The following is a 27,682-nucleotide window of genomic DNA, read 5'->3' as shown; positions in this document are numbered from 1 at the left end:
TTTTGTTGCTTTGGCAACTGAGTAAGATTATTATGGGTTAGCTCAGCCAGTTTCAACCGGCTGAGTGGGCTCTCTGTATATCTGTAAATAAAATGGAGGTTTTGGTTAGCTGCCTGCTCTCTGGCCTCAAGTGATTGCTTCCTACACCGGCTGCCCCAAGGATATAACATATAGACTATATAGAGGCTGAGTTCTTTATACCTAGTCTTAAAAGAAATTTAAGAGCACCTCCCTGTGGCAGATTAATCAAGATGTTAGAACTGCCATGAGGTATTTCTATGGCTCATTCAAATTTTAGTGTTAAAATAAAAGTTTAGGCATAGTTGTGAGTATATTAGGTAAGTTTCTAGCACTCATGGTTATAGAATAAAGCTGGAAAATGTGACTCCAGTCTAATTGAAAAGTTCAAAGGCCAGAAGGCCCCCCAAAAAGGTATTTTTAAAATATGACTTCTGGGACCCTGACTTGTGATTTTTGTATTCTTGGGAATGGAAGTATGGCACAAATATAACTCAAGAATCCTACAATAACCAACAGAGCACCGTATTTCAGATAAGATGACAAATACCAAGATAAAATAAATAAAAATATTGTACATTTCTAGGTAATCAAAACCCAATGTTCTACAGTCTCTTCGTGGGGAAACTGTAGAGGCTTTCAAGGGAATTTCACCAGTTAGTGTCAATAATCAAGCTGTAGCTCTTCAGAGCAGAACTGTCATGTACAGTGGAATCATTTTAGTCAGAACATAGCTTGGGATAATGTATATTGTCCTTCAAATAATTATACTCCTTGCTGTAAGGAAAGCTCAGGTAGTGGCTTTCTGATCAGCTTCCTGCAATGCAATCTCATCCTGTGCAATCTTTTATCCAAGATGACATATTTTTCTTAGTCTAGGGAAAAACTCCCCCAACTGCAAATCACTAATCTTTTAATATAGTGATTCAGTTTAACTCATTGTGTAGCTCTGCTTAATCAACTTGGCAGCTCCCTCAAATTAGGGACAAATTATAAGGTGAACTCAGCAGGCTGAAAAATTAAACAGAGGAAGCAGAGAACATGCTGTTTACCTACCAGCAATGGAGTCTTTTCAAAATCATCAGGAATCAAAGAAAGATGTTAGCTTCTTGGGATAAAATACCTTATTTAAAAGCACAATTATCATTTTTCTTGGCTTTTCCTGCATGCCTTGGGCAAGAATATAGGTGTCAACCTATTCTGAACAATTGTTCCATATTATTAGTTGTTCGCCACACAGTCTAGGCAGGATGAAAGAAGAAAATTCTGTTGCCTCATTTAATAAAAAATGCATATTGTAGATTTTGGTCTTTAAACGTCTCTACTTAAGCGAAAAAGTTTCAGTTGTGCTGCCTTTAAGAAATGTTCTGCAATGGACTATAAGACACACAAAGAGACATAGAAACATACACAAAGAAATCATGTGTCAAACTATTTCCAGAACAGACTAAACAGTGTCTTATATACTGGGCACAATAACTAACTATTAGATAAAGCACAGGCCAATCTCTAAGCGTCTTTACTTTTGTCATGAATGATTTGGAGTAATTCAGTTTCAGAAGTTACCTTCAGACCTCTATTGGAACATTATCCAATAGAAATGTTCACCTACTTAAAATTTGTACCAAATCAGAACAGTGGCATTTACACCCACTTTGCCTTAAATGTAAATCATGTCACAAGATAAAGAATAATAGAAAATCCGTCTACTGGTGTGGCAAGGTTGGGCCATTTAAAACAAGATTTTGAAATCCAGAAGGCTAAAGTTACTCATCTAAATAAATGGCTTGATTTTCACAGCTTCTGAGCACCTGCAGTTCCCATTGATGTCCTTGGGGATTTTGGCTGCTCAGCATTTCTGAAGATCAGGACTTTTTTTTTTTTTTTACATGCCACAGACTTTGAATTTAGGATCACCTGACCCACCACATAGGGGTATTGAGAGGCTTAATTCATTGGCTTTTGAGATCCTCAAATGGATGATGCTCTATAGTTGCTAAGTATTGAAAAGGTGATTCCACCTAATACCACCCAAATACGGTAGAACCTCAGAGTTACAGACACCTCGGGAATGGATGTTGTCCATAATTCTGAAATGTTTGTAATTCTGAAAAAAATGCATTTCGGGCTCCAGCTCCAGCAGCTGACACTCCAGCAGCAGCCAGGCCAGTTTCCTTGCATGCAGCTTCTTTCCCAGGGTCAGACTGAGTTTGCAAACTTGTCCCCCTCCCAGCCAGGAGGGGTGTTTGTGAAAACAGTGTGTCCCCTTTCTGGCTAGTGGGAAAACAGCACCTGCAGCTTACAGGAAAACAGCACAGACTCCAGTGCTGCTCCTGCTTTGCTGGCTCAGGCTGCCTTGGGCTGGCAGAAGCAGCGTTTTCACCTCCTAGTTGTAACTGGCTGCCCTGGGTGGGGACAAGCAGCCCAGATGTGCCTACCTTTAAGATGCAATACAGGCACAGTCCAGTATTTGCTTTTTGGGGGAGGAAGGGTCTCCATTGCTGCCTGATTGCTTACTTCTGATTCCACATGGTGTCCAGTTCACCAGTCAGTAACTCTAGTGTTTGTATCTTTGAAGTTCTACAGTAACTGCAAAAGTCTAACAATTCTCTATTGAGCATATGCAAAATAAGATTTTTCAGAGGCTTATAACATGGCCAAATTTGGGCCATTTTTCACAGGAACAGCAAAAGGCAAACCCCTGACACCAGGCAGACCTTCCTGACAAATTTTAAGTTCCTCTTCCACAACATGGAGAAACTAAAGCTTTTCAACAGAATGGTTGTAAGAACTTTAGTATGGGCAAACAACATATTTTCCCCCTAATCAAATCCTCAAAACTTTGAGGATTAAACTTTTTTTATTAAACTTTCCCCCCAAAAAATAAGTCACACCCAGCATGGAAAATTTCAGTTCAAATTGTTAAAAAAAAAAGTTAATTTAAACTTGTAACCAAGTCTTGTTAAGGGAAGTGAAGACAAATGTAATAATCGGCAGCACTACCAGATTCTTTTCTTTTGTATTTAGTTAGTTGCTGTTGGAACAAAATATTCCCTAAGTCTTGAAAGAGACAAATATTTAGGGCTAAATTATCTGCTAATGTAAAGGAGTAAAATTCCATTGAAGCCAATGAAGCTGCCTGGTTTTACACCAGCAGAGAGTTTGGTCCTAAGTAATTTGTATCAGTGTAGATTTTATTCCTCTAAATTGCAATTTAATAATTACTTGGTTTGCAACACCCAAAACTCATGTATCTGGCATACCCTACTTACAGCCCCTAGCCAGTTGCTCTCACATATCTTCTATCATATTTTCGGAAGTGTGAATTATTAACAAAAGACAAACAAACAAACAGAAACTAAAATAAGTTAAGGTAATGTGAAACTTGTGCTCAAATCTGACAAAGTCTGCAAGACAGAGCCAGACAAGTGTTCTTTATTCCTACCAGTTCCATCAGACTGTTCTTGTAGCTGTGAGCAAAACTAACATGGGAAATGGTTTTGAACACTTTTCTTCTCCAAAGCAAAAAAAAAAAAAAACACAACCCCAACCTTCTGTAACTTTACAGGTCTGATGGGAGTGCGACATGTTCAAAATGCTGTTTTCCACTTGTGTTCTTCTAACTTTTAGAATATGAATCCAAATCCCCAGAAACTTTCAGTGCTGCATTCCTAGCATGCCTCCACAATTTTAAGTACTTTGTGCTCCATATGACTTTCACAATATAACTACACTGCCTTTTAAGATGATATCCACAGCAGTAAAGGCAATAAAGACAATTTACTTGATTCCATTTTAATGACTATTAACTATTATTAAATTGTACTCAACAATAGTTATCCTGTGCAGAAACCCAATAAACATAAGACTCAAATTGTTATGGCACTAGCAAATATTCTTATCACTAGAGAGTATACAGTAGCAATGCATATGACTGAATCAAAATGGTATTTCTTCCTAGCTAAAACTAGCAGCATCACAAAGCACCAATAAGAATATTGAGAAATACCATCTCCATCATTTTTAAATATCTACTGCAATTCTTGCTCCATGAGACAGGACACTTTTTGAATATAAATGTGCAGCTTTTTCACTGTTCAACAAATAAAACAGCTCCAGAATACTTTAAAAACTGTTACTAAGTTTATATCTTTGTGCCCTTAATGTGCCTTCTTAAGAAAACCCAGGAAAAAAAATTATTGGAAGTGGTAATTTAAAGATCTACATTGTTTTCGGGGAAAAAAAAACATATCATAAAGGCCTCTCAATTCCCTTTGCAGAAATTCAAGCTTTGTTTATATGTTTGTTTTCCCCATTTGTTTGAATTCAGACTTCACAGATATTTCCTCATCTTTCAACTGTAGTTAATTTGCAGACATTTTCACATTTTGAATAGTGAACTTTACAGAGTGTTTCTCTCTCAATAAAATTTCTCTAATTAGGATGTGAGAAGAAGAAAGGAAGTGGTTAAAGGAACTTCATACGCTGGGTTATCTGTGTTGTATATTTTGTTTATGCTCATTTTGTTTTTAAAAATACTTTAAATTTCTCTCCAATATCCGCAGGGAAATACAAAGGCTTTTGGAAACACTATCTTTCAGAGTTTAACCTCCAGAGATGAGTAAAGGGGTTTCAAGGCTTCTGTTCAGTTTTTTTAGAACAGCAGCAAAATTGTGTAATCAAAAGCAAAATTAATCTTTGACAACAATATAAAGGATGTAGGCAGTTCTGGCTCAGTATCAGGGAAACATTTACTCTAGGAACCCATGTAAAGCCCCAAAACCACTATTTGGGGAGTCCCAGGCACAGGGAAGAGCATGAAGGAAGATATGAAAGTGACCATGGGAAAAGGAGACAGATGGCTCATGCAGATAAGTAGTTTGAAGTGAGGGAAGAGAGTGTTGTGAGAAGTAACAGGAGACCAGAGCCAAGAGTTAGTAAAGAGCTAAGTCAAATGTGGAAAAGGGGTGAGTGAGGATTGTAAGAGTGAGACTCTACGGGAGAAAAGGGGAAGCTCTTTGTTAAGGATGAAGAGAGGATGAATTTGAAGTGGAGGAAGTTTATATTTTTCTGGAATGTCTACAGAGTTGTTCAGAGAATAAGATGAGAAAAGAGTCTCCCAGACACTACGATAATAGGAACTATAGATTATATTAGACAGAAAGCAGAAGTGGGGAGTAAATCAGGGGGCAAACCTGGCAGTCAGAGATTGGGGCATAGGAGTAGAATGTGAAGGAAAATATGAAGACCATGGACTCAGTGGAGGTGTGTGAGGCAGATAAAAGCATCAGAGATGTTAACAGACTAACTGAAACCTCAGTTGGAGACAGAGTTAACGGGTGATGGTAAAAGAGAAGAGCTGTTATTTATGAGATGTTGGACACATCTGAGCTGGTACTAGTAAAATAAACCATTTTCAAATTTGAATCCAACCGAAAGTGATAACAAGTACAATTATTTAAATCCTACCTATCACTACAAAAAAAATAAAAAGAGGTTTGGAATTTGAGTTCTGGATTTGGACCATACCTTGAAAAACTTGTATTTCATGCATTCTAGAAAAACAGGTTCCTCTAAAGAAAGGGAGATATGTATAACTGAGAAACACTTGAACCCTGGGAGAATAAATAATTAAAACATTACTGTAGATAAAAGATATTTGAAAACAGTCTATTGGTAAAAATATATTTGAATCTAGCTGAAAGGATTAAAGTAATTAGGACATTGTAAGGTGTTACAGAGAACTAGAGAGAAAGCATAGCTTCCTTACATATTTATGAGAATAGGAGTTCTTGTGGCACCTTAAAGACTAACAAATTTATTTTAGCATGAGCTTTCGTGAGCTAAAGCTCACTTCTTCGGATGCATCCCTTAAAGACTAACAAATTTATTTTAGCATGAGCTTTCATGAGCTAAAGCTCCACAAGTACTCCTGTTTTTTTTGCGGATACAGACTAACACGGCTGCTACTCTGAAACCTGTCATTTATGAGAATGTAATTTTATTTTTACACAGGATTTTTATCCCATACTTTATGTTAGAGAAGCAGCCAGAAACTCACCCACTCTATATTTCATTTCAAACATCCACTAAAAACACACCTTTCCACCTTGCTTATCCTTTTCAACTTCTATTTCCCTTTCATTATACTTACAATTTAGCTCTGAAATTGTATTATGTCACTGTGTGAAGCATTCTGAAATACAGTCTGCAAGACAAATCCTGTACAAACTAGAATGCAGCTTTAGTGCATGTATTGAAAAGAAACAAAAGGCTGCCTGCTCCCATTGAAGCCAATGACAAAAATTCCATTGAATTCAGTAGGGCAGGATTAAGTCAGTAGTGAACACTGCATTTTTCAAAATTCTATACAAATAGCAAAAGTTTTAGGGAAAAAAACCCTATCTATTAAAAAGCCCTTGCAAAATATCACTTCCAATATTTTATTTTTTTAGGTCTATAGATGGAGTGTTTGTTGGTGTCAGAATCTCCCATAGGGGATATTCATTTAACAAAACACCAGAGTCAACATTTAAAGCTATGAACATGGATTCAAAACATGAAGAAAACCAATGTTTGTCAAAAAGTTTTTATGAGATTCTTTTCTTAACAGAGGCTACATCTTGTCAAATGTGAGGTGACACTAACAATATGTGACAAGATGTAATTCAGTGCAACATGATGTCATGTGGTGATCAGATATAATTTGTAAATGCCCCTGTTACCTGTGGCAAATTTAGCCCTGTCAAACCTAATGACAATTAAAACATTTTACTGACACTGATTAGTGGGATTTATTTTTATGCTTTTTCTTTCTGACGTGAACACAATGTAATGTTGATAATACATGTTTAAAAAAACTGTCAAAATCAGTTGAACTTATAGATGAGTCAAGCAAGTTTGAAAAAAGTTGGAAACCTGAAATTTTGGTTTGGAATGTGAAAGCTGTAAAGTGTGTGTTTGGATGGCTGAGGATAGGTTATTGTAACATGAAACAACCTACATACCTACAGTTGGACGGTATTGTGTTTTTTCATATCATTCCCTGAAATACTGTCCTCAAAAGCAGTCTTGTCAGGAGAGATACAGCTGAAATAGAAATTTTGATTAACTGGCACAGTGACATTATTCCCATAAGTAGCACCTGTGGCAGCATGGCATCCGGCTGATATTTGGGAGATATTTTGGGTATTTTTCAAGTTCATCTGTAGTTGACGATGACTAATATGCTAACAATAAAGGCTTGCTGGAAGCTAAGCCCCAGGGTTTCTGCAGAGCATATATTTTAGCTGGTTGTTAATATGACCAGGCTTCCAAATAAAGGACAGGTATAGGAAATGGGTTCTGAACATTCTGTTTTTGGAAGGGAATACGTACGCATGCACAGCAACAGAGCTTGGTGATAGGAGAGGCTTCTACACATACTCAAAGTTGAATTCTACACTGCTCTCCAACTTTCAAACACATATTCTCTTTTCCTTTTCAACCTTAGTTTTAGCATGCATTGTTATTATTTATTATAATTGCATTACCTGTTTTAAAATGCCAACGTTGTATCTTCAGTTTAATTAACATCTGCAGTACTCATGGCATTCCTTATTCTTAGTGAAAATTGTAAAGACTTCAATGGTGACCATAGTAAAATTGTACTTTGATAGTTTGATAGCCCCTTCTCTAAAATAATTGCAAAGTATTTCTAAAAGTGGTTCAATAATGTTAGCTAATCAAGCTTAACAAGTCTTCTCTATTGAAGGGAAACTGAAACACAGAAGGGTTAAATGACTTACCCATATATCACACAGGGAGTGTGTGGTAGAAGCAAGAATACAACCCAAATCCCCAGACTCTACAAGACTATACCTTTGCTTCTACCTACTAGATATTTTTGACACTAGCATTTGCCTTACCATACGGATTAGTGGTAACAAGCTTGAGGACATATTAACATTACTCTTTTATACTAAGAACAGCTATATTCCTCCTAATCTGTACACCAAACTCCCATTCCAATCTCACCTGCATACTAAGAGCGTAAATTGAGAGCAGAGTTAGCCTTTTAGTAATGTATTAGTATAGTATTTAGGATTATATTTAATGTGGAAGCTCAAGGACTGCACCAGGCTAATCCTTGGCCTCCCTAAAACCTATGGGGAGAGGATCAACAAGGACTAGCAGAGCTGGTCTTTCTAGGATGAGATGTATCACATGATTCATTCCAATGGCTGCTCTGACAATCACTCCCTGACAGACCCAAGAGTTGTACCCACTTCAGACATAATGCCTCTGGATTATCCACTGGGCTGTGCACCTCCACAACCCACTAATGCAGTGCTGAGTCTTAAAGCTACAGGCTAGCCCTTAATTTGGAAACAAACAAGATCACTTACAAAGTGGTCCATCCATAGTACTACTGCTGAGACAATGTGTCAGCCAGGTGAAGCGGGCATTACTCTCTCTCTCTCTCTCTCTCTTTTTTTTTTTTTTTGTGGTGGAGTGGAGGGGAGTCAGAGATTTGTATGTGAATAAGAATTTGTAAAGATTCTGTATGTTGTCCTCTCTTTGGGACAAATACTAGCCCCACTGAAACCAGCGGGAAAACTCCCATTTATTTCAACAAGACCCGGGTTTGGCCTGCTGTCTCTGGCTTTAGGACTGGCTCACTAAATTAACAACACAAAAGCCCTTGTTGAGAGAAATTATAGTGCATGTCTCTAGCAGCTGTGCTGGAAGTTGCTGGTGGATGGTTCAATGGCAAAGATTTTGGCAGATCTTTTAAGCCCCATCCACAGTGCCCAAAAAACTGTTTTATAAGCCATGGCTATGCATGTTTATTAAATACAGTAGTTTTGGACAATGAGGAGAGGGCTGTGGCTCCCTTCATTGTCTAATAACGGAATTCTGGAAGACTAATTATAATCTCATTTTCACTTGTGAAAAGCAGGAGAAAACCCATTGAAGATAATGGAATTATGTCACTGTAAAACCAGAATAAGTGAGCGGTGAATCAGGCTCTCAGACTCTAGGGCTCAATCCTTCAATACGGAAATCAATGAGGTTTGCCATTGAATTGTATGGGTGCAGGATATGGCCCTCAGAGAGCATCTCTAGTGATGAGAATAGTGTCTCCTGCAAAATAAATACAGAAACACTTTCCTATAGATTCACATCTGAATGTATTTTTAAGTTAACGTTTGAATTGTCCTTGCCTATGGTACAGTAAGAGCATAGTCACATAATAAACTTTCCTTCCTCTTTGCCTAAACCAGATGGTTTGTTATCTATTCTTGGCGAAAAGCTGAGAATGGTGAACAGCACTGAGTTGGTGAACTATCACAAGATAGTCTCATAGGTTTTCTGAAGATGACAGATCCCTCGCTTGATGGAATGTTTGAGATAACTCACCCTACAGCTGGACGATGAACTATTTCATTATGTCCAGCAAGCATCACCATCTGAAAATATTCTGTATGTTCGGGTAGCTTTGTCATTCAATCAGCTGAAATCCACAGAAGATCAAAATTGGATAAATGAGGGAATGTCTTCAGAGTTGAAAAATTTCAATGAGGCAAAACTCAGTAGTTCTGCACAGTTCTACCATGGACATTATATTTAAATATTGAAGCTATGACTAGAAGAAAAATAAAAATGTCTATAGCCTCTATGAAAAAAACATTTCAAAAACTTTGTAATACCTAGCTCTTATACAGGGCTTTCAATCTTCAAAGATCTGCAAACACATATATTCATAAATCTAACATGGCTGTGAAGTCAGCCATTGCATGGCTGAAATTTAAAAGAACTAAAATATCTCCTTGTTGTCTCTCATATACCACTGTTGGTACATTTTGCAATTTTAATGGTGACCACTTTGTATAATTAATTAATAATTAATTAATAATTAATTAAGATTCATACACTGCACTGAGCTCCTCAGCTGAAAGCTGTTACAGAAGTTAAAAGAATGATTATTAATTAATCACAATGTTTTTATATTCTATTATATTTTTCAAAACCAGGACAGTGTTTAAATATAAGGGGAAAAAACACCATGTAAAATACCCTTTCCCGAAAAAGGATTAAAAATGTGAAATAAAAGCCGTATTTCAGCCTAAGTGGTGTTGCTCTGAAGATGTTAAAGGCAGTGGAATGATAGTAAACACACCTCCACAAAACTTACCACACTGCTCTGGTGCCTATGGCATAATAAAACAGATCAATCCAAAAGAGAGCGGACTTTAGACACATGCGCACACAGAGTACAGTGTAATGGATATTTTGTGGCCATTACAATACTTTGGTTATCAAAGACATCAAAGACATACCTTATACTGACATCAAAGACATACCTTATACTGACATTAATGACAGCAGGATTGGGTCAACCATGTGTGTCTGCTGTAAGGAGTCACTCCTAAAAAGTTTACATAATAAAGTGTCTATCTAGTGCTCTATAGGCCCGATCCAAAGCCCACTGAAGGCAGTGGTGGTCTTTAAATTGACTTTAATGGGGCTGGATCAGCCCTAAGAGGGCTTGTCATATAATAGAATTACAATTACAAATAAATGCCTCATATCCTCCCCTCCGCTGCCCCCCACTCCCCGCTATGTCTCCAGTAAACAAAATCCATTCCAGCCACAACTCCCAACCCCCAATTCTCAAAATCCCATCCCTCAGAAAATCCCTTGGGAAAAGAGATGGACCTAGCTGTGTGTCCTGAAGATTGACAGCTTTAGGCTGTTTCAGTCTTTTCTAACATTTAAATGGATCCTTCAGGGATAAGGACATTTATCAAATCAAGATGTGTCTTGCAATTGTTGCTAATACTGTACACAGATGTTTTTTTAAAGATTTTTGAAAAAATATAGCATATTACATGCTAGTAACTTTACTGTCAAATTTCTAGAGGTTTTACATGCTGCGGTCTCCTCATCTCTAAAAAGATATACTGGCATTAGAAAAGGTTCAGAGAAGGACAACTAAAATGATTAGGGGTTTGGAACGGGTCCCATATGAGGAGAGATTAATAAGATTGGGACTTCTCAGCTGGAAAAGAGGAAATTAAGTGGGGGATATGATGGAGGTATATAAAATCATGAGTGATGTAGAGAAAGTATATAAGGAAAAGTTATATACTTGTTCCCATAATACAAGAACTAGAGGCCATCAAATGAAATTAATGGGCAGCAGGTTTAAAACAAATAAAAGGACATTCTTCTTCACACAGCACATAGTCAACTTGTGGAACTCCTTGCCTGACGAGGTTGCGAAAGCTAGGACTATTACAACGTTTAAAAGAGAACTGGATAAATTCATGGAGGTTAAGTCCGTTAATGGATATTAGCCAGAATGGGTAAGGAATGGTGTCCCTAGCCTCTCTTTGTCAGAGGGTGGAGATGGACGGCAGGAGAGAGATCACTTGATCATTGCCTTTTGGGTTCATTCCCTCTGGGGCACCTGGCATTGGTCACTGTCGGTAGACAGGATACTGGGCTAGAGGGACCTTTGGTATTACCCAGTATGGCCATTCTTATGTTCTTATGTTCTTATGACTACTCAGAGTCAGGAAGTAGCAATGCTGACCACTTCTTCCTCCTTCTCCTCCTTCCGACTTCTGGCCTCACTGTGCTGGGGGTGAGGGAATCAGCAGAGAGAACGGAGGAAAGGGAGGGGGAGGGGGAGAAGGAATTCTTGACTGCCTCTTCAGAAGCGCTGGGAGTAGAAGTTGAAAGGAAAATCTTGCTTACTGCCTACAGACCTGTTCATGAGCAGCATGACAAAAAGCGCGAGTGAGAGAGAGTTCCCAGCAGGAGAGAATGTGTGACTGTCATATCACATGAATGACATTTGTCAAGTATGGGTTTAGGTCTCCAAATCCAGTTATTTTCCTTAGCAGAGATTCTGAACCCCAGCGAGTCAGGGAAGCTGGGAAACATGTAGTGGAGAATGCAGTTCTTCCCGATGAACCCCAAATTTTGGATCTGCTGGATGTTTGTTCCCCTGCTCATATGAGTAAAGGAAACTATATGATCCATGTGCCAGATCCTTAGCTGGTGTAAACTGCTACAGCGCCATTGAAGTCACTGGAAATACACTGATTTTATACCAGTGAATGATCCAGCTCTTGGTTTTTTTTAATATGATCAACAACATTAAATTCTAAACAAATAAAATGCTAATTACTGAGAAAAGAGCATGTGAACATACATCTTTTGGACCTCCCTATCTAGAAGAACAACTCAGCTTATTATTAAAGCCTGATCCAATTCCCAAAGACGTAGGAGTCTTTCCTTTGATTTCAATGGGAGTTGGATCTGACACTTAAGTTCTAAAAAAAAAAATCCCTGCCACAGAAGGACCTTGTATTCTAATTTCAGGCCAGAAAAATGTTATAGCCAAGTATTAAACACCTATAAATAAACTATTAGAATTTAAACACTAATAGAAAGTTAAGTGTCATAGTGTATATGTGTAATAGCATAAGTGTAATTTATATGGACTGCAGACAACTAGATCAGAATTTGCCATAATGTATCTTTAGTAAATTGAAACTGTTTTTTTTTTTATTCTTATTCTTCTGAAGAGACTGTGCTCTAGTGGACTCTTTCATTAGCTGCATGTTTCTAATTGAAAAGAGAATAGCTTCAAAAATCCTCTCTAGGAAAATTCAGACCCACTATTAGCTTTTGAAATAAGTAGTTGTGATTTTATGAATTTTTAATCCCTAAATCTGTAGAATAATAATTTGTTTTTGTTATGTGTGACTGACTTGCTTTCCAACAAAATTAAGAGACATTTCATCATATTATTGCCATATTCATGTTCAATTTATTTACCTTGAACATTTACTGTACAGGTAGTACTGAAATACCAACTGTTTCTAATTGTCTTATATTATCCAGTTATATGGTTCTACTTTGCTTTGTAATTACTTTGTTAAGTCTCGTAGAAAGGAAATTTGAGAGATCTATATAAATAAACTGGAGCATGTTATGTAGGATAATTAGAGAAGCAAAAACTATTAACAGAAAAATGCAGTATTTCAATCACACACACACACAAAAAGTTTCTTACAACATGTTTCTGACAGCAGAAAGTGAAGGAGAAAATTCATCCACATGATGTGAACAGAATTGGAGAGGAGAGGGAGAAATGACACTGATTAATAATTATTTCAGTTATTCCTTAGAAAAGGAAAACAAAGATTGGGAACAAAGACTAGAGCATCACACTATAATTTAATGGGCAGAAGATATTCTAAAAATATATGAAAATGTTGGTCACTCAAAGATCAGATCCATGTGCCATCCCTAGTTCCAGAAGCTCCCTCCTACCTCGGTCTGTTATGACTCCACCCCCATTTGTATGAGAACCCTCTCCTCTGGAGAGAGGAAGGATGATCTGATGGTTAGTGTGCTAAACTGGGGCTTCAGAGTTGGGAATTCAGTTCTGTACCCTTCCACAGATTTTCTATGTGACACTGGATAAGTCTCTGTATGGAATCTGTGAAGGGATGTAGGTGGCCCTTACAACACTGAGCATTATGGCAACTAGAAAATCACAGGAACAACAATGAGATCCACAAAGCCAATTTGGTTCCTAGATTCCTTCTATGATTAATGGAGAGAGATAGGTACCTAAGAATATGATTCACAAAAGCCAACATGATAAGCAGGGAGCTGCCTAAGCTAACCAATAGGCTCTGCTGAGGGCAGGACTGTGTGCTAAGCTCCACCACTCGCTTGGAGGTAGGAGCCTCCTATCTCTGTTTAGCAATCATAGAATCATAGAATATTAGGGTTGGAAGAGACCACAGGAGGTCATCTAGTCCAATCCCCACTCAAAGCAGGACAAACACCAACTAAATTATCCCAGCCAAGGCTTTGTCAAGCCAGGCCTTAAAAACCTCTAAGGATAGAGATTCCACCACCTCCCTAAGTAACTCATTACAGTGCTTCACCACCCTCCTAGTGAAATAGTGTTTCCTAATATCCAACCTAGACCTCCCCCACTGCAACTTGAGACCATTCCTCCTTGTTCTGCCACCACTGTGAACAGCTTATCTCCATCCTCTTTGGAACCCCCCCTTCAGGTAGTTGAAGGCTGCTATCAAATTCCGGCTCACACTTCTCTTCTGCAGACTAAATAAGCCCAGTCCACTCAGCCTCTCCTCATAAGTTATGTGCCCCAGCCCCCTAATCATCTTTGTTGCCCTCCACTGGACTCTCTCCAACTTATCCACATCTCTTCTGTAGTGGAGGGACCAAAACTGGTGAGGCCTCACCAGTGCCGAATAGAGGAGAATAATCACTTCCCTCGATCTGCTGGCAAAGCTCCTACTAATACAGCCATTGGCCTTCTTGGCAACAAAGGCACACTGCTAACTCATATCCAGCTTCTCAACTACTGTAATCCCCAGGTCCTTTTCTACAGAACTGCCGCTTAGCCAGTTGTTCCCCAGCCTGTAGCGGTGCATGGGATTCTTCCTTCTTAAGTGCAGGACTCTGCACTTGTCCTCGTTGAACCTCATCATATTTATTTTGGTCCAATCTTCCAATTTGTCGAAGTCACTCTGGACCCTGTCCCTATCCCCCAGCATATCGACCTCTCCCCACACCTTAGTGTCATCTGCAAACTTGCTGAGGGTGCAATTAATCCCATCATCCAGATCATTGATAAAGATATTGAACAAAACCAGCCCCAGGACTGACCCCTGAGGCACTCCACTTGATACCAGCTGCCGACTAGATTTCGAGCTGTTGATCACTACCCGTTGAGCTGGACAATCTAGCCAGATTTCTATCCACTTTATAGTCCATTAATCCAATCCATATTTTTTTAATTTGCTGGCAAGAATACTGTGGGAGACGGTATCAAAAGCTTTGCTAAAGTCAAGATATATCACATCCACCGCTTTCCCCATATCCACAGAGCCAGTTATCTCATCGTAGAATGCAATCAGGTTGGTCAGGCATGACTTGCCCTTGGTGAATCCATGATGACTGTTCCTGATCACTTTCCTCTCCTCCAAGTGCTTCAAAATGGATTCCTTGAATACCTGCTCCATGACTTTTCCTGGGAATGAAGAGAGGCTGACCGGTCTGTAGTTCCCCGGGTTCTCTTTCTTCCCTTTTTTAAAATATGGGCACTATATTTGCCTTTTTCCAGTCATCTGGGACCTCCCCAGATCGCTATGAATTTTCAAAGATAACAGCCCATGGCTCTGCAATCACATCAGCCAACTCCGTCAGCACACTTGGTTGCATTATATCTGGACCCATGGACTTGTGCACGTTTAGATTTTCTAAATAGTCCTTAACCTGTTCTTTCACCACTGAGTGTTACCCATCTCCTCCCCATACTGTGTTGCCCAGTGCAGCAGTGTGGAAGCTGACCTTGTCTGTGAAGACCGAGGCAAAAAAAGCATTGAGTACTTCAGCTCTTTCCACATTATCTGTCACTATGTTGCCATTCAGCGAGGGTCCCACACTTTCCCTGACATTCTTCTCCGGCTAATATACCTGTAGAAACCCTTCTTGTTACTCTTCAGATCCCTTCCTGATTACACCCCTGCATGCTCTAGCAATATTTTTATACTCCTCCCTACTCATCTGTCCAAATTTTTACTTTTAAGCTTCCTTTTTGAGTTTAAGCTCACTGAAGATTGCCATATTAGCTATTCTTTCTGCACTTTGGGACAGTTTGTTCCACAAAGGGGAACCTGGAGCCAGGCAACTGCTTCTGGAATAAATGAGTTAGGTGTCTGCCTTGCTCCACACAAAGCAAACTGCCTTCTAACTTTTAGTTCAGTGGTTAGAGCATTTGCCTGGAATGTGGAAGATGCACTTTCAAATCACCCCTCTCTATGCTAGATGGGGAGAAAGGGGCATAATATAACCACTGAGCTAGAGGATATTCTGTTATGGGACACCTTCAATCTCTTCTGTGAAAGCTGTTCCACTGTTGATAAATAATAAAAGAGTGATAGGGCATGGGGACTGGACCTTATGCCTCCCACATGGGTGCCCTAACCCATGTGGACTACAGAGTCATTCTCACTCTCTCTCTAGCCCAATGATTATTTAAGTATTAAGCCACAGTGGACTAGACATTGGGCCAAAGAGAGAGGGACAACAGCCTTGTAGTCCAGTGCTTCGGGCACCCACTGGGGAAGTAATAGATCGGGGGGCCCTTTCATTTTTTATCCACAGTGGAACAGTTTCAGCAGGAGAAACTAGGTCAGTGATTAGAGCACTCTCCTAAGAGGTGGGAGACCCCTATTCGAATAATTTCTCCCTCTCTAGAAGCGAGGATCAAATTAAACCTCTGTCTCCCATATGTCAGGCAAATGCTCTAACCACTGTGCTAAAAGTCATAAGGTGAGTACAACTTTCTTCTCTGGCTGAATTTTGAATGGTACCCAATCTGGTCAGTGGCCTCTGAGCATGCCTACTGGATCAGGCCTCATATGTGACATAGGTGGCTGAACACTTATCTTCTATTTGTGAATCACTCTGGGGCTTAGGCAGCAGACAGGAGTCTGGATGCCTAGAGGGAGGCAGCAGTGCTTGTGTACAAAGGCTGAAACATAGATGCCTAGGAAACAGTTACTGCAAAATCAGGCACCTATAGGGTTCAGCGGAAATTTTGTGGATTCAAAACTGGGATTTAGGCTCCTAAACCTGAGACTTTGTTGATCTAAGCCTTTGTGCCTTGGTTCCCCATCTGTAAAATGGTGATAATAGCACTACCTCAGAAGGGTTTTGTAAGGAAAAACATATTCAAGATTGTAAGGTGAGATACTCTGACATTATGGTCATGGAGGCCACATAAGTACCTGGGATAGATGACATGCTTCTTCTAAAGCACCTAACATCCATAATTTTTACACGTGATTCCCTTGATAGAAGTCCAGTAATAATAACTGAGTATGCATAACAGTTAAACAAATTGTATTTATTGGATAATGGCGTGTTTGCAATAAGATGTTCCTAATGAACTGGCATTTAAATAGCACAGAGTAACATAACGGCAATGTAAAACTTACTTAAGAGTGATCAGCCTTCGTTTTATCTATAAGTACCAACAAAAAAAATAGTACTCTGTGAAAATGCAAATGGATAAGAAAAGAAATCTGTTTTATTATGAAAACACTGCCATTTTTGTTATAAGTAAAATCTTCTTAAGTAAATTAGAAAGACATACTGCTAACCAGAGTCAATAACATTTAATATGTAATTACTTCACCCTGAATTACATGTGATGTCAAATACAATAAGAAATGCCATCTGAAAAATGCTTTCATAACTGTCTTCCAACAGTTGACTGATCTCTTAATAGTTGTTGATGGATTGAGATTTCAAAGGACAATGAGAAAACACTATTCTGCAATGAGGTATTATTATAGCATCCCCTGTGAATTTAGCATTGGATTGTTTCTGTTTGAATGGTCAGCAACAGCAAATGCTTAACCTGCTTACATAGTCTTGAATAATCATCATTGTTATGGACATAAGATTAGAACAGGCCAGTAGATGTCAACACATCTCAGTTTAAGAAAATTTTGAAATAAAGACAAGCTGCCACATGCATTATAAGGCCTGGTCTACACTAGGCGGGGGTTCGATCTAAGGTACGCAACTTCAGCTACGCGAATAGCGTAGCTGAAGTCGAAGTACCTTAGTTCGAATTACTTACCCATCCTCACGGCGCGGGATCGATGTCCGCAGCTCCCCTGTCGACTCCGCCACTGCCGTTCGCAGTGGTGGAGTTCCGGAGTCGACGAGAGCGCATTCGGAGTTCGATATATCGCGTCTAGATGAGACGCGATATATCGAACTCCGAGAAATTGATTGCTACCCGCCGATATGGCAGGTAGTGAAGACGTACCCTGAGACATACTGGGAATAAGACATAACGAAAAATGTATAGAGAAACACTGCACAATTCACGTTGCCAAAGTATGCTGTAGAAAAGAAATTACATCTAGCTGTACAATGTTCACCTCTCACAGTGTTTCCAGAGCCAAGACACTAGCTCTGCCATAAAATAACTGTGAGCTTCTGAAGCATGAGATAATTCTAGTAAAAACCATTGATAACAGATGTAAGAACATTGTGGGTATCTATGTATTTAGCACAGGCAAATGAATAGCAAGGTGTTTAAGTGGACTGGTATAGGATACCTACACTTTTCCAAGGCTCTGCTCCCCAAACCCTTGTATGAGTTAAACCACAAAGTGCAATTAAAATAGTAAAGATTGTAGAGGTCTTGTTAATGTTACTTGGCTGCTCCACATATACATGGATTGGAGCAGGAAGGTTGGAAGTGTGGCTGGAGCAAAGCAGTAGGAGAAGGAGGACAAACAAATAAGACACTGTGACAAATAGTCAGTAGAAGATAGAAACAGGAAGACTGGCTGAAAAGAAAAACTGAGCATCCTAGTTAAATAGCAATCAAAATCACTAATAAGACCAAGAGTGAGAACTCCTCTCCCACTGTGTTTGCTTGAAGCTGGGTAAAAGGGCTGGAGCTACCTAAGGGGGTTCCAAAAGCCCCGGTTCTGGCTGGGACAGGATTCCCCTGGTGTAGGCACTGAGGAACACAGCCCATAATCTGCCTTCCACAGCGCCCAGGATCAAGAGCATGAAAAAGGGGCTAACAACTCTTACAGGTATAGAACAGAATGTCACCCCAAGTATTTATAGGTGACAATGTTTAAAGATTAGACTTTTTCATCTTATAAATCTTCTTTATTATAGATTAATTAATTCTCATTAAAAGGTTAATTTGGAAAAGGCAGCTTTCAGAATTGCATACACATATTGCCATGTGCTCAGAGTGTGCTCGGTCAGTAAGAGTTTTTTTCTAAGATAGGAAGCTTCTAAATTGTTTAATTGGTTGAGCAGTTAGTTGCTTGATCTTCTTCTGAAGACTGTTAGAGTATAGGGATTTTTTTAGAACCTAGAAGCAGGGGGGAAGATTTTCATTATTTTGGCTCTGAACTTTCATATTGGCTACCAGGAATGATTGAATTTGGTGGTGGATTATAAAATGCACAAATACTTGTGAATCTAAAATTGCTAGTTCCACAATGCTCTTTAGTGAACCAGCCAGCCTCACAGATTGCACTTACAATTTTCTTGTGAAATGCAATGTTTTCAGATTCAATAAAGACTGTTTTTTGTAACTTCATTGCTAAAAATAAAGCTCAATCACAGCAGAGGTTCTCTAGTACTCTAACTAAAGGATAAGGAAAGACTTTGAACTAACTTCGATTTACTGTAGTCCAAATGCTTTAGCCAGCAGCTAAGAAGATACATGAAGGTGGCTTTGGAGAGCTGAAACGCCTTTCTCTTATTTATTTAGCCCTGACTAAGGAGCAAGTAAGGGAAGTGGTTACAAATAATCCAACCGGGCATTTACAACACCCGCTAAACCAAGCTGGGTTTTTATTTTATTTTATTTTATTTTAATGTAGCTTGTGTGTTGTACAGCCTCCTTTGTAATTTGGAAGGTAAAATTCTAGCCATTCTCATTGCTTTTGACTTATATTTTTAGCTTTTCCCAGGTTTTTAGTGTAACAGGGACTCTCACAATTTTTCATTGTTGGAGCCTAAGAAGTACAAAAATAAATTCTGTATCAGGCTATAGCAATGTGGTTTGAAATGTTCAGACATTGTTTCTAAAGGATTAAACTAAAAAATCTTTCTAGCAACAGGTCATGAATGTACATGCTTATATTAGTTATGAAAAGGAACATTATGAGGGGGGAAAGGCAAAGTAACCTCCCCACAGATGAGCTGAAACAATTATGCCTAAAAGGAAATTTTAAATATAAGAGTATTTTAAATGTTTCAGTTTAAAATAGTATACAAGTTAAGGACCAATTTTGCCTCAGTTACTTGTGGGGAGTTTATTGATTTTAAACATTTTCCTGTGTCTGCACCTCTTTAAAAACTTTTATAAACTATGTAGGTTTAGATAGGAGATATAGACTCATACAAATAAATGAAATGGGATAGATCCTCTCCTGCTATAAAATGGTGGAGTACAATGAACCACTCAACAAGCTGAGCATCTGGACATTTATTGTGCACACACACATCTATATATCTGTCAGAGTCCGATCATCTGCACAACGGAATGAAAAGGTACATACCACGTTGCATGGTAGGAGCTTATATGGACACAACAGTGCTGTCATGATACCCCTCTGTGCAATGCAGCATAGGCTGCACTGAGAAAATGGGTGCTGCAAATAAACCAGTATGGCCAAAGAAAAGAGCATTGTAACGTATTCTCACCTATAAATGAATATTCTGAGAAAGGGTTAGGTCAGGATAACTTGTCAGCTTTAATGTATGCTTCTCCTCCCACAATGCACCAGCAAGACCACAGCAGAAGGATAATATGGGAAGGGCACAGAGAGAGTCAGTCAGAGAAAGAGAGAGTAAAGGTCCCACTCAGCAAGGAGTTACTTTAACCTTTTGCTGGGACTTACTGTCCTCTCTGTACTGGCTCAGCTGCACTAGTGGTGCCTGGGAGAGGATGAAGGGTGAAGCCAAAGCTCCACCTACTACTCCCCACCTACCTGTGAAGTAGCAACATGTCCAGACTCTGGTGATATGGGAAGCCTGCACCAGAGGTTAAGAGAAACCCTTAGACACACACACTACTCAGACACTCAGCAAGACCCATGATGACTGATCCCATAGTCAGTGTAGTGATAGTAAGTGATCCCACTGAGGAGTGTGTATTACAAATTTCCCTCTGGGCTGATCTGCGGAGGATTTGATTTATTACAGCCAACACCTATGGAACCTCGGCTCTTTAGCTCAAGCTGAAATAGCTCATGCTTTTAGCTCAGGAAACAGCCAGCACAATCCTCAATCTGTGGGCCAAGATGGCAACTGTCACATTTAAGCAGAGCTATGAGGACCAAAATTTTCCAAACATATTTGCTAGATTTTTAATTCACTGCATCTGTGCTTGTATTCTTTTATGTGTGGGTGAGGTCACCATCTTAGCAAATTGAACTAGACTCTAGAATTGAAAGCAGGTTTTTTTGTTTGTTTGTTTTTGTTTTGTTTTTTATTGAGCTAAGGAACCAGCCTCTCTAGCTAAGAACTGTAACAGATTCAAATCCCCTATGGCAGATTCACAGACAATACATATGCCACCTACTGACCAGGAGGTTACATGCTCCTGCTGGACAGAAGAAATAGATCCCAAACAGCTGAAGATTACAGGAATTTAATGCTGGGTGAGCCTCTACTCATGTGACAGCCACCAGCAGGGATTGAACAACAGACCTCCAAAGTGGAAGCATAGGTTGTGATAGCTCCAGCTAAAGAGCCCCATTCTGAAGGTACAGACTGTAATAAACGCACATAGTCTGTGACTTGGGTACAGAGAGGCACATATAACAAAATGGCCAGTGGGCTACATTTGTTTTGTGCAAACATTAAATAAGCCATATCTAATTCACATGAAAAGTTAATTTTAAGCTCACAGGCACAACTATTTTCAACAAAAGTGGTATGCTTTATACGTCACAGGAATGAGGTTCTTCAAATCCCACAGCAGAGCCCTGACAGATAAGCAGTAAAACAAGCCAGGCAAGAATCTGACCAGCCCTTAAAACTAACCCCACACATGCCCACTTAATTTGTGTTAATGTGATGATGGAAGAAAATTACAGGCCGGTAATACAATAATGTACATGGTATATTTATATGAACTGGGACTTTGCTTAACACAGAAGAGGGACAGGGCTCCCAAAACCTTTCCACTGAGTCAGTTAAATGAGCCAGACAGGAAGCTAACCTGACTGCATCCTTCATAGATAACACTGAATATGCACCTGCAATTATTTTGTGTGAATATAAGACAAAAGGTAAACTCCAGTCTATATTCATACACCTTGCAATAGCCTAATTTTTCTGGGAATGATGCCTTAGGCAAAATTTTGTGTGGCCTAAGAAGAAGATTTAAAATATATTAAGATTCCCTAATCTTGTTTATCTGTGACCTTTCCCTAAACTAATAAGTCTCTCCCAGATATTGAAAGCTCCTGTGACTTCTTCAAATCTCCCTCCTGAATTTAGGAGTTACACAGACCAAATTAGCAAACAGTCATAATATCATGTTTTAGGTGATCAATACCAGTTGGGCCAACACAAATCACATGTCTAAATTCAACTATTGAATGCTCATAGTGAACTGTTCATGATCAGTTGTGAGGAGGGAAATGAAAATTCATATAATGAGTAAATGAAAAGGAATTATGGTCTACAGAGAATAAGAGTTTAAATTCTTAGAGTAAATTATTTGCTTTGCTCTAAAAGACCTAGGGAAAATGTTTTGGATTATTAGTTTATTCACCAAAAAATGCAGTTTTGGCTGACCCAAAAGTATGTGCAATTTTGAAACAAATTCAGTAAATAGTTTCAGTAAATATATGTATTTCAGAACTTATTCACCATTCACAAAGTAGCAACTGTAGCTCTAATAATGTTTAGGCCAGGGGGTTCGCACTTAGTTATGATACTGGAAATGTGGGTTAGGTTCCTCTTTCTAGCTTAGGTGAAGAAGGGATTTGAACTTAATTTCTCCCCAGGCCAGAAGACTGCCTTTTATCTTGGGGTACAGAGTAGTGGGGGGCTTTCAAGCTGCTTTATTGTATATAAAATACGTGAATAGTCATGGGCCAAACAGCAAGCATGAAAATGACTCTGTAGCTAAGCTACCTCAACCTATGAGGTAGGAGACCCAAGCTCATGTCCTTAAGCTAATGGCTGTTTGTTTATTTAGACATAGTGTAACAGCTTCAATAGAAGAGATTCCCACACTAGACAACCCCAGTGGCCAAAGTGCTCTCTTGCTGTATGGGGAAACAGAAGCTCAAATCCATTCTCCACTTCAGTTGGGCAGAAGGCCAGATTTTTTGTAACCTTTGGATTCGGTTCTGCCCAAACCAATTTTGTTTGTTTTTTTCATAAATGCCAGCATGCTGAAAAACCAATTATTTGCCCAGATCTGTGCCCATGGTCCTCTCATTCTTACTCTAGTGTCATTATTCCAAGGAACTTTTCAGTTATTCTGAAAAAGCTGGTTGTAAAAGGAATTGTATCTTTTCTTCCCAGGTGAATTGAACAGATAAGGAGGGTTGGGTAGGGGGAAGGGTGCATATGGAATTATATTTCCTCACTACCTTACCAAAGTGTGTCAAAGAAATCGTTTCTCTCATCTGAACTCATCCCTGTGCATTCAGGTTATTTAGAATTGATCTACATGGTATATGACAGGCAGGGAGTTATGCAGCTGTCCTCACATTGTACATTCTCAGTCCCCAGTCACTAGACTAGAACTAAGGAAGGCAATACCTGCTGTGCAAGCGGTCTTTCTGAGCAGAAGTTATGCAGGCTGGAGTTTCTTGTGCTGTTTCCAACAATCAGGAGTAAAAGAACTTGTCTGTTTCTTGCTCTTGAACTCTTCGTCAAAGTATAAACTTGTCATCAGCTGCAGAACAGCTGCTTGCTGTAACTTCCAAGCAGAAGAAACAATGTGAAGCCACAGCTGTCTTTAAGAAAGAAGAAAAAAAAAAGGACAAAAATAAACAATTATCTACAAATGAAGAAATATGCTATTGGCCTTAGTTATTTAATTTATTTGGAGGTTAGATAGAGAATCTCTGCTTGAAGAATTCCTTGCTTTTAAAAATCTGAGTAGCAATTTTTTTATGTGAACCTATTTCACAGTTCTAAGGCTTCAGTAGTATACTGAGATTCAATAAAGGCATGAGTCTCTCACTCAGCACTAAAATAAGACACCCTAATTCTGATTAAGAAACAGTAAAGCTCTACTTTGTCACAAATTAAACCTTCCCAAACTGAACAGACTGATGGATTAATCATTGACCTTATAATAATAAAAACCTCTCGGTTCAATGAAGTTCATTGCAATCAATGTTATGGAATTTTTTTCTCTGTCTTTGAGAATGAGAGAATACACAATAATAGAGGATGTAAGATTCATTGTAGTTAAGGTAGCAAAACAAGTGTCTGTGAAGCCTTTTGAAAGATTACAGGATCATTCTGTGCCTGAAGATGATTTTTTTCTTCTTTCTTAAGTGTCACCAAAAAGCATTCTGGTTTTGGTGGGGTTTTTTTGGTTTGTTTTTTTGTAAATGAGACCGAGGGAAAATTTTGTCATTATAGAAAAAAAAATCAACATTGTTTGGAACAAGCCTACATTAAAAACACTGACTGAGGTTTGAAAGGTGAAATTTGGTGCAGCAACTAGCCTCCTTGAGAAGTAGAGTATTTTGGAGAATATTGATTTGCACTTTGAGATTTGAAGGTTGAAAGGTAATTTTATTTTTCTGATATGCTTGTTAATGTACACCTCCAGAATGATATATTGCATATGAATTCCTCTGTAGTCCAGCATAGACTGAAGTGTTCCAAGATAGCCAAAGCCAATGTAAGCAAGGTCCTATTTTCATAGCAGATGAGAGTTTTGGGAATCCCAGGAAAGGCTTCCTCCTTTTCTTGCTGCTAACAAGCAAACAAGACAGTAGGGGGAAAATCCTTGTCCCAATGAAGTTAAAGGAAGTTTTCCCATTGATATCAATGGCATCCAGATTAAAACTGGATGACAAATATTACTTTACCACAGAACATTTCAACTTTTTCTCAAGAATCAGATTTTTTTTGTCCAAAAACCAAATTTTCTTCAGCTGAAAACCAGAACTTTTTCTGATTTGGTCAAAATATTTTGGTTTTATTACACCTTTCCTAATTATTATTATGATTATTATGATTATTATTATTAATTTCCTTTAAAGGAAATCAGACATTTCCTCAAAGAGCTTTCATTCATCTGAAACCCCATTTTCCATTGAAAGCAAGTTTTGAAAGAAAATTTCTCACCAGACCTCTTCAAGATTTCATCCCTGAATTCTGATCCTGGACCTGACACTTGTTTGCTATGTTGCTTGTTTCCTTGGGTTACCAATTAACTTTGTTAACTTGTGCCTCTATTACCACTTCTGTAAAATTGGCCTCATTGTTTGTACACATCTTTGTAAAGCATTTTGAAATCATTCCCCTCATTCATAGCCACACCAAATGTGCCACATTGTAGACATATACTCAAGTCCTATTGATTCAGTGAATCATTAAATACTCTCCTGACCCAAGATGAAAAAGACATAGCCAAACAAGAAATAACAAAACTATACTGTTAATACAAGTCTATATAAGCATTTATTCCAGGCATTAGAGTATTCAGCTTCTCATGGATTTTATTGTCTGCAAAACAGCCATGGCACTGTAATATGTTATAGTAATTCTTGGGCAAATGTGATAATTTATTGTAGCTATTTTTCTTTAAAATATTATGAAAACTAGAGAGCAACCAAGCAACCAAGTTTTTGGCAATCACAATTTCACAGAAGAAAAAACATATCTCAGAAGTGCCATAGCCTGATTATCATTTGATATGACAGCTGGTTTAGTAAAAACATAGTTTTATTCAATAGCAGATGAAATATTTGTGTAAAACTGCTGCCCAGGAGCAGCAACAATCTATGCAATTTATTTTTTCAATAGTTTACAACATTTCTTTTCTTGTTAAATGTATATCTCTGTTTCTGGGTGATCTGCTGTGATAGATCCTTTTTAAAATCTGACTCCAATGTCTTTTTAGAAATCAACATTAATGATAAAAGAGAGGTATCCAGTACTCTTGCAGGACAATAGTTCAGCAAATCCAAGCATTAATCATTTACACTGAGACACTGCAGAACAACTCCTATATAGTTTTTCATGTCAATAATTTGAGGACACAGAGAAACAAAGTGCAGGTTTTGTAAATTCTAAATTAGGCTCTTAAAGAACGATAGTCTAGTTGACGTCAACATTTTCCCAGGGTTGCTGGTTTGCAAAATAATCAAAAGCTTACCTGCCTGAAAATAACAGGAACGTGCAATATTTTAGTGCAGTGTTTCCCAAAGGGTGGGGTATTCTACCTTAGAAAATGCGAACCTGGGGGGACACAGAAAGACCTCTGAATAGTTCTCCAGAGCCCCAGCCTTCATTTTAAAAAGTAAGTCTCTAGCTGTTATGATTTTATTTAAAAAAACTCCTAAATTAAATGCAAGCATAACTGATGCAGATGAGTGTTCCTGAGGTTGTAGGAAGTCTTGTCCAGTGGCTAGGTGATAACCTGGGACTTGGGAAATGGAGTTCAGGTCCTTACTCTACAACAGCCTTCATGTGTGATCAGAAAATCACTTAGTCTCATTGTGCCTCAGTTATCCATCTGTAAAATGGAGATAATACTTCCCTACCTTACATTGGTATGGTACATTCATTAAAGATGGTGGAGTGCTCAGATAAGGTGATGGGGTCCATAAGACAGATAAAAAGTGTGCAGCAATAGCTACCCCATTCACTTTAATAGGTGCTAACTTAGGTGCCAATGATACTTCTTTAAAAGTCAACATTGGTCAAAGGAGATAGAAATTAAAATGAAATATCATATTATGAAGACCTATACCTGTATTTCTCAAAGGATATAAAGTTGATAGAAAGTTAGCTAGATTGTCGGGCTCAACGGGTAGTGATCAACGGCTCGAAGTCTAGTTGGCAGCTGGTATCAAGCGGAGTGCCCCAGGGATTGGTCATGGGGCCAATTTTGTTCAAAATCTTTATTAATGAACTGGATGATGGGATGGATTGCACCCTCAGCAAGTTCATGGATGACATTAAGCTGAGGGGAGAGGTTGATATGCTGGAGGGTAGGGACAGGGTCCAGCGTGACCTAGACAAATTGGAAGATTGAGCCAAAAGAAATCTGATGAGGTTCAACAAGGACAAATGCAGAGTCCTGCACTTAGGATGGAAGAATCCCATGCACTGCTACAGGCTGGGGACCAGCTGGCTAAGCAGCAGTTCTGCAGAGAAGGACCTGGGGATTACAGTGGATGAGAAGCTGGATATGAGTCAGCAGTGTGCCCTTGTTGACAAGAAGGCTAACAGTATATTGGGCTGCATTAGTAGGAGCATTGCCAGCAGATCAAGGGAAGTGATTATTCCCCTCTATTCGACACTGGTGAGGCCACATCTGGAGTATTGTGTCCAGTTTTGGGCCCCTGACTACAGAAAGGATGTGAGAGAGAGTCCAGCAGAGGGCAATGAAAATGATTAGGGGTCTGGGGCACATGACGTACAAGGAGAGGCTGAGGGAACTGGGTTTGTTTAGTCTGCAGAAGAGAAGAGTGTGTGTGGGGGGGGGCGGATTTGATAGCACCCTTCAATTACCTGAAAGGGGGTTCCAAAGAGGATGGAGCTAGGCTGTTCTCAGTGCTGGCAGATGACAGAACAAGGAGCAATGGTCTCAAGTTGCAGTGGGAGAGGTCTAGGTTGGATATTAGGAAACACTATTTCTCTAGGAGGGTGGTGAATCACTGGAATGGGTTACCTAGGGAGGTGGTGGAATCTCCACTGTTAGAGGTTTTTAAGGCCTGGCTTGACAAAGCCGTGTCTGGGATGATTTTGTTAAGGTTGGTCCTGCTTTGAGCAAGGGGGTTGGACTGTGGTCTCTTCCAACACTAATCTTCTATGATTCTATGATTGTATGATATGTGTTGGGCGGAAG

The 27,682-nt window shown here is 39.0% G+C and overlaps 1 long non-coding RNA gene across 1 annotated transcript in view; it reads left to right on the top strand.

Moving 5' to 3' along the window:
- The first annotated feature begins 17,343 nt into the window (after window positions 1-17,343).
- Window positions 17,344-27,682, top strand: part of LOC120398875 — a 67,805-nt gene continuing 57,466 nt past the window's right edge. The window contains exon 1 of the long non-coding RNA XR_005594764.1: window positions 17,344-17,411. This is a non-coding gene — a long non-coding RNA (uncharacterized LOC120398875). The remainder of the gene's footprint in view (window positions 17,412-27,682) is intronic.

This window comes from Mauremys reevesii, linkage group 2, assembly GCF_016161935.1.
Source record: "Mauremys reevesii isolate NIE-2019 linkage group 2, ASM1616193v1, whole genome shotgun sequence".
In the NCBI taxonomy this organism is placed as follows: Eukaryota; Metazoa; Chordata; order Testudines; family Geoemydidae; genus Mauremys; species Mauremys reevesii.
This window is presented reverse-complemented; position numbering and strand designations above follow the sequence as displayed.